This window comes from Rhipicephalus microplus, chromosome 1 (assembly GCF_043290135.1).
Source record: "Rhipicephalus microplus isolate Deutch F79 chromosome 1, USDA_Rmic, whole genome shotgun sequence".
In the NCBI taxonomy this organism is placed as follows: Eukaryota; Metazoa; Arthropoda; class Arachnida; order Ixodida; family Ixodidae; genus Rhipicephalus; species Rhipicephalus microplus.
This window is the reverse complement of record NC_134700.1, coordinates 156984946-156993788: the sequence shown is the minus strand read 5'-3', so window position 1 is coordinate 156993788 and position 8843 is coordinate 156984946.

The window sequence follows — 8843 nt, the reverse complement described above, 5'->3', positions numbered from 1 at the left end:
CTTTCCTGGATGTGCCGCTGGACGGACACCACTTCTCATCTCGGACGTCAGCACCGAATGAGTTGACGCCATTTTCCAGCCCATCCAAAATCAACCTGCTGACGTACTGCTTCTTCAGTGGTTATGCGAGCACCTTCCATGGTACAATGTCTCGTGTGGAACTCTTCTTTCACAGTCTGTGCCCGTCCGTATCTTCTGTACCAAATGCGTCCACCGTGATGCTGTCCGATATCACCACGAAGTCGTCAACCAGACGCGCGGCCTGCCCAAGTTTTGGTCTTTCCTGGATGTGCCGCTGGACGGACACCTCTTCTCATCTCGGACGTCAGCACCGAATGAGCTGACGCCATTCCCCAGCCCATCCAAAAGCAACCTGCGGACGTACTGCTCCTTCAGTGGTTATGCGAGCAGCACCCAGGGCACAGCGTCTCGTGTGCGACTTTTTTCTCTCCGCAGGTGCGTAACTATATTCCTCTTTATGCTAAACAGCGGGACAATCACACCGTTTTTGCAGCTTCCATGCCCCCTTGTTTTCTATACCACTGTGTCTCATTGCCTTGATGTAGCGCTACTGCTGTTACAATGCAGTAATGTTGAGGAAAACCCGTGGCCTAAAAGGCATGAATTACCGGCTGATGCAACTGACATTTTCCGCCTTCTTGAGTCAATTAAAAGTAAATATCAAACACTAGGCACAAGCTAATGGTAGAACCAATAATAAAGTAAGGGGGTCGTGGCGTGGCCAAAGACAGGAGACTTTATGTTAGGATTTAACTGTTTATTTGGGCGAACCTGTGCCCGGTAAACGGAAAGTCCGATTACAGTGGCAGTCTTGCACAGATTGCAGTGAATGGAGCGTCAATCGTCGATCAACTACAGACAAGCAGCGAAGTGCATTGGCATTTATGCTCTTGCCATCGAACGTTCTAGCGTTGTTGCTGGCGGTCACGTAGGTTCCGGAATAATCTGTACAGTTCGCAGAGTGGGCGTGATCTTATCGAAAAGATCTACTATAGCCCGGAAGCTTCTCGAAAACTGCAGGCGTGGTTTGCGCTGAGAATTGTGTAGTGTATTAGGGCGATAACAAAACTTGAGAAATGGAACGTGGCAGTAAAGAATAAAAATAAAATAAGAACAAAAAGTAAAATAGGAAAAAGGTGGTTCGTAATTTCAACCAAACAAAAGAAACAGCAATCTGTATGTCATAAGAGGATAAGGCAACGTCCTAAAATGCAGTAAAAAACTTCTGTAATGGAAAAACTTCGTGCTCATTGATTTTCAGAGTTTTCCTCGCCGTGTTTCCTTATGAGTTTGGTATTCGCTCAGACGAACGTGAGCGTTGGTGCTGAAACTTGACCCACGAAAAATGCCTCATCAAAATCGCATAAAAGTTTTTTAATCCCACTTGCGAAGTTTCGAAAAGAAAAGATGGGATCGCGATATTTGATCGCTGCAGCGAGAACCCACATGCAAGTTCTTTAGAGCTCTAAACTGATGCCTGAAGTAAATCGTGCCTGTCATCTATTCACCGAGCTTTCCAATCTTTGCGGTGAGCGAACGCCACTTTCCGTTACAGCTTAAATGGATTCCTTTCAAACATGTTTGAGTCGGAATGCTTGCTGCTCCACACTTATCCCCTAGAATGTATTTTCTGGCGTGCACGTTTATATTTGCACGCATGCATTGAAAATTTTCCTTCCAGGGTTTTGGGTTCTCAGCGGCTTTCACTCACCAAACCAATTCTATACTTTGAAAAATAAGAGAAGAAAGAAGGAAACAAATAAAGAACGAGGCCAAATAGTTAATGCAAAGGCATTCGCATGAAAACGCCTTTTCGTGCAAGAAACCACGGTCTTGGTGCGTGTCCTTCGAAAAGGCTCGCTGCTGATTCAAAGTACGAAGCGTCATGTGGTAACGGTATACAAGATACTGCATCACGGTATGTTTTTTGCTTGCCGCGTGCTACGGAATATCGGAGCTTATGCCAAGTAGGGAATAAATAAACAAATAAAAACAAACTAATAAAGAATGAAGTAGCGGATATTTTTCCACGAAGGGTATTACAGCACGAATATTGAGCTTTATGTCAAACACCAATGTTGTGTTTTCTGCGGTGTTATTGCAGTCCCACACCCTTAGAAAAACAAAACAGTCAAAAGAGGGTCACGGCACTGTGACTCTTTTTTGGGTATTAATTAGAATTTCTTTGATTGGTAAAAGCAGACAAAAAGAATCAACATTTCTGCGCAATCCCCTTGACTCTCGTGTCATGCGTTTTCATTGGCTACCATGTGGCACGCAAGTGGCGGCCATGGAACATCCGGCTTCCTTTGCCGAGAGCCTCGGATCTCCCGGCAACGGTCTCTCGTCCGGTTATGGCCGTAAGATCGGCACGCTTGTGGTTTGACTACAGCCTCACTACCCTCGCCTCCATGCGCAACGACAGTCCCGCGGCAACTCAGTCGCCGTGCTCCAATGAGAGGTTCCTCTAGTGCAGTGCCTACGGCGGTACGTGCCCGATGACGCCGCTTACAATGCGGGCCTCAAGCACCAGCTCGTTAACAAGCCATCCTTCAAGAAGGACCTCGTCAAGATGATTCACGCGTTCTCACCATTCACTTCCAAGCAAGCCCCTCCATCATCATTCATTCCAAGGAGATGGCATACTTTTGTTCTATGCTGTTTTTTAAGGTGACGATTATGTTTTGTTACTAAGGAACACGCAGTTATTTTGTAGTGGCGTCATTTACGTGGTGTGATTTGAGGCGATTGTGAAAATTATAGAAAACCATACATGTATTTCAGTGGTGTTCAGAAAAAATCTGTTCAGAAAAGTATTTGACGATATAGAGTACTTCAGACTCTTCTATAGGACAGCCTAAAGCAGTCCCAAACCCGATAGAGGGTACCCTGACACTTCGACTTTACCCGGCCTTCATACCACGACCTTGCAGAGCCAATCTTAGCAAGTGGTTCGTTAGCTGCCTCAATAAACAACCGTAAAAATTACCCTAGAACCAGCACCGGTGCACAATCAATCACACTAACAATACCAGCAATATTTTAATGGCTATAATGGCATAAATAAAACACTTTTTCTTAAGTCCAGACCCTTTCACCTAGAACTTGTGATAGGAGCATGCAGAAAAAGACAGAGAAAGAAATCCCTCACTTTTCTAGCTAATGAGGGCCAACTAAAATATCAGCCAATCGCGTTAGTAGAGAGAAGCCACGGATACCTCGTAAAACACAAAAAGTACTTATGCATCGTCGGCGTTACCGAAAAGATTTACAAAATATCGTCTTGCCACGACGTCTCCGTATCAAATAATCAGGGCTACAAGGACCACCTAAATCAATGACATAATTATGACTCGCCAAAGCGTCAAATACAGCTATGTCCCATGATGCTATCATCTCGTGACATCGTCTCTTAATTAATCACAGGCGAAACAGAGTCTATAACGCAGGCAGCGATAGCAGACATGTTCAGAAAGAAGAAAAAGGAACTCTTCAAAATACGAACATTGAGAAAACTATGCAATTTCATACAATATTCACATAAACAATAAAACAAAAAAGCAAGGCGTTACATTTGTTTACTATGTGAGCGTGTTTTGATGAAATAGTCGCGCAATGTCCATTGAGGTGTTAATTTGTCAATCTCTAATTTATGAAAGGAGTTCAAAAGGGTGGTTGGTAAGGAGTAGGATATTTTTGGCATAGAATAATTTACCCGGGCAGTCATAACCTCCAACAGATTCGGTGTGATGAGTTCCATGTGAATGCGTTTTTTTTCTAGATTAGGCTGTCTGGAAAAATATTTGTGTTTTTTTTTATTTCTCATTTGAATTCTAAACCTACTTTTATTATAAAAGTCAGACACCCGGAATATATTTGCTTTCAAAAGCATATCTCAAACATATGCTGTTTCAAATCCTCAAAGAATACCCACTTTGGTTTTGCGATGCCGTAACCCTATAATTAATTATTTTGCAAATTAGGGTACCTCATACAACGCGTCCGTACAACAACACGCAAACGTACAAAGTTATCACGTTGGTTGATGGTTTTGCTGGTGACGATAATCAAATACGCTTGAGCACTTTCTAAATAGTCCAACTTTAAAGCACCCACCGTTAGCGCAGTTCAGATGTTTCGACACTTGCCTGGATTTTACACTTTGGCCACGCAATAATATACTGATTAAGGCGAGACAGAGAGAGAACTATTTTAATGGAGATCTGGAGATGTTTGTCTGCCTTTACGTGGCAGACCACGTCAGGTTGGTCTGCCACGGTATATCTTCAGCAAAGGTGCTAGGCTGCTGACTCGAAGATAGCGGGCTCGATCTGGGCCGCGGTGGTCGCATTTTGGTGGGGGTGAAATTGTAGAGGCCCGTATATGATGCGATGTGAGTGCACGTTAAAGTACACCACAAAGTCAGAACTTATGGAGCCCTTCACTATGGCGTGGAGGGCTCGATTATAATTCTTAATCATTATATAGTGTTTTCGGAATTTGAAATCTCAAATATTATTATTATATTGAGGCCTGACAAGACGTTTGTGTTGCAGCGTGCAAGCGCGTTGCGTTTATACTCGGCGCCACGTCTACTCCCTATGAACAGAGAAAATGAGCGGCTACACATAGCTGTGCACTCCCATCTGTGTACCTGGAGAAGATGTGGCCCCAAATCTGCACACCAAACTAGCGCGCTACAAACCGTACGCGTGGCCAGGCCTTTAAGGACACCTTTCTCTCAGCGTCCCATTCATGTCGTGCTTTTTGCATATTTATTCACATTCGAGAGCACATTCATTGAGCTCTCGGCAGTGCGCGAAGGTTCTCGTTCGAGGCGCACCAGCTTCTCGGGCCTCCCATCCATACGTACAACTCCGACCCCGTCGAGACAGGAGACACTCCCACCAACTGCGTTGACGGCTCAGCTCTCCGCTGGACGACTGGTCGTGGATGGCTGACTCCGCATTAGAGCTGGTTCTCTCACGGGGTGATTGGCCCTTGGGAGCGGGCACTGGATTCTTAAGCCTGTACTTCTGCCTCTCGTGCAGGCAGAGGTTGGCTAAATATAGGTAGCTCATTCATACTAACGCATTAAATATACTTTGTCCTTAAGACCTGGACTGAGCCTGTTCTTTCGCCTCTCTTGCAGGCATAGGTTGGGTAAACATAGGTAGCTCATTCAAAATAACGCATTGAATATATTTTGTCCTTAAGACTAAAATGGAGCTTGTCTTTCTGCCTCTCGTGCAGGCGTAGGTTGCCTAAACATAGGTAGCTCACTCAGAATAACGCATTGAATATGTTTTGTCCTTAAGACTCAAATGGAGCCTGTCTTTCCGCCTCTCGTGCAGGCGTAGGTTGCCTAAACATAGGTAGCTCAGTCAGACTAACTGAAGATATATATTTAGTGCTTAGCACTCACCGGGACTCGAGGCTCGATCTGAGTCTGAGTGAGAGTCTGAGTTAGCTGACTCATGAGTGAGTTTACCGACGTATCACTGCAAGAGGGCTGGTTTCGTGCTTGTATGTGGGGCGCACTGCTGGAACTCAAGAACACCACTCCCCTACACCAGAAACTGTCAGTCGTCGGCTGCAATCTATCGACAATGACGCTGAGCCGCCCGAGTTCTAAGCGTTGGCTTTGCGTCTACGGTCTTCTCCACTGCAAGGGAGGGTGCTGTGGTCATGTTGATGCCCAGCATAAAAGTTCCACCAGAGTCAATATTCATTTAGTGGTTTGTAGGCCCAACATTCCTTTTGTTCATTTAGCTATTTGGCTTAGTGCTTCAAAAATATCCACGAGTGCCATAGCGTGTCTGCGATTCATCCATGCGTATATATAGTGTGCAACAGAAATGTGACGTGCCTTTGTGAACTGGCGCACTGTCTCCCTATTTCAAGAGTGGCCCTGCTCCAATACTATAAGGGTGCCCTTACATATTGGGCAGAGTACCACTCATAGTGCTTTTCACGCACGACGAGTGGTGGGTAGATGGTTTCACGCGCAAGCAGAAAAAAAAATTAGCCCCGTATCGGCATGTTAATCTGCAAATGTTGTTGAAAGACGATAGTCTTGCATGTGGAGAGAGTGAACAAAACATTTGATGTTCTGTGCAAGAAATATGGTAAACGGTATTCTGGAGGCGCTGCGTTAGACTGCCCTGAGCGTGCAGCGGAGGCGAACGAGCGCGTCAAGTCACGTCACACGTCAGACATGAGCGCTATCTGGCAGTTTTCTTGGGAAACGAAACACGTGGTTTTGAGACGGGCGCACGCCCGTCTATGACGGTATAAGGTGTAGAACGCAAGGCGAAGGGTAGGTGCCACCACCGTGTTTTCTTAGCAAAGCGTTGGAAACACTCGCCGTTTCGTGCAAGCGTTGCATGGTCAGCGCAACGTGAAAAACACTACGGTCCTTAGAACTACTTATGTATTCTTTTTCTAGTAAGAGGCACACATACAAAATATACACGTGTTGTTATGGTGCCTGAGATATGCGCAATAATTGCTTTTTAATTGACAATCGCACAAGTATGAACGCTGAATCTTGAGCAACATTGGTGGGCGCTGCGGATGGGGACAGCCGTTTGGGGTATCGTCTGGTCACTCTGGTGCCTTTGAAAGTATCGTTAAGGGTGGACAAACACACATTTGAACAGACAGACGGACAGACAGACAGAGAGACAGACAGACATACAGACAGACAGACCAAAATTTTTGCTTCGAAGGTCGCCAAGAAAGGCTATCGTCTTTAAAAAATAGTGGGCAGCTTGGATTAGAGTTGTAAGTCTGGACGGACACAAGAGCTTTTGGCTGACCTAGATTATTAGCAGTTTCTACATTCACATCAATTTATTAGCGAGGTCTTAGGCGTTACAGCATTATATGGTGTGCTCTTGATTAGGAAGATTTTAATGGCATGACTCTAATAGGCCCAGTTCTGCCGTTGTTTCTGCCTGTTTATTACTCTCTCTTATCTTCCGCTTATATGATCTGTGTTTCTCCTTTGTTTTATTAGAAGATGCACGCATTCAAGAAACGCCTGCTATGCACATCAATCGTAAACCACTACTGATAACGTTACCTGAGATTTAACGGTCCCGCAGTCATTTAGTGTAGTAAAAGCAAGTATATGCTTATTATGCATGTAACTTCAGACAAAAACACAATGTCCTTAAAGCATGACATTGTATACCTATATGTCCACTTGCTTACCCTTTGAAAACATCAACTCAGGGAGAGGAATAAATGAACGCTGCACATTTGAACTGAAAATTTATTCAATAATTCCTTTATTTGGACAGATGTGCATGCAAACCTGAAAAAAAAAACAAGATCATTCAGCATAGCAAGTTTTCTGAGCTGCGTTTTTCAGCCTCAGAAAAATTTTCAGTTATTAACGAAGGTTAGAGTTGTAGGACACAAATATTCTTTTCTTTGTTAAGTTTTTCCAACGGCATAAAATACTATATATATCAAAGGACAAGTTCATCATCACCACTATGTGGTTTGAGCGATGACGCTATAAACTGGTGCCTCCTAATTGCGGTTAATGAAAGGAAAGAATTTTAGTTGCTTGCTACGTAAAAATAATTCAGGCTTTCCCCGCGAGGCTGGCATGCCGTTTGCTTGCGTGATTTGGCGTTAAAAAGCCAGAAGTTATGAAAATATTGCTGTGGCCAAGCTGGGCTATCTCAGGATATGCTTAGGGACGAATGGACGAATGGATGCATACACAGATGAACAGATGGACGAACGGACGGACAGACGTACAGATGGCCTAGCGATGAAGTTCACGTGAGTCAAGCGCTGGCCCACTAGTGTCAGGTTAATACAGGAACCTGCAGGCCTTCTCCGACGTGCTAGCTGCGCACTGGGTGACGTCACTGGTCCTCGGGCATGCGCAGCACGGCTCTCGATAAGCCATTGATGATTGATTGATATGTGGGGTTTAACGTCCCAAAACCACTATATGATTATGAGAGACGCCGTAGTGGGGGGCTCCGGAAATTTAGACCACCTGGGGTTCTTTAACGTGCACCCAAATCTGAGCATCGGGCCTACAACATTTCCGCCTTCATCGGAAATGTCTCGATAAGCCATGCAAAACTGCTTAATCTCGGTGCGTGTAGCTTACTCTAAAAAAAAAGGTATGGTAGCTCAACTACCGTGAAATGTCTGAAAGTTCGTCTCACAGGCACTCAGCAATTACGGTGTCGTTTACATCTGACGGCTCCGTCTACCAAAACGCCAACGACGCCAATACTTGTGGTAAACTTGTAGGGCTTCTTTGACACGAGTACTGTTTTGTTGGGCAGATTCATTAACTTTGCGTATGTCGTGGGCGCTACTTTATGCTGTGTTTTGCATACTTACTGCTTGATACGGTAGTTAAGACACGCGCCCGCCGTCTGCAGTGAGTTCCATTTTCCTACTGATTCCCCCGTAAAATGTAGCGACGCCATGATGCAGTGTCGTACGTTTGTTTTAGCTCGGGTTTGAGCATTGGCATTATTGTTAGAGCCTTTCTACAGTGCTTTGCTGTAAGCGTAGTCACACTTCATTGAATAAATCAACGTCGAACTAGGCTGTTAAGCGCACCGCAATTAAAAATAGGTGAGTGCAGTGTACCTCAGGTAATATGCAGGAGGATGCATCTTACAGACGCGAAAAATGAACGTGGCGTGTTACAACTTGCCACTGCCGAAACCATGGCATTCTGGGAAAAGAAACCAGTACACCAAAAAGATACACTTCTGCGTGACATTATTTCTGCCATCAGATTGTTCCCATATGCTGCTTGAAAAAGAGGAACTGCC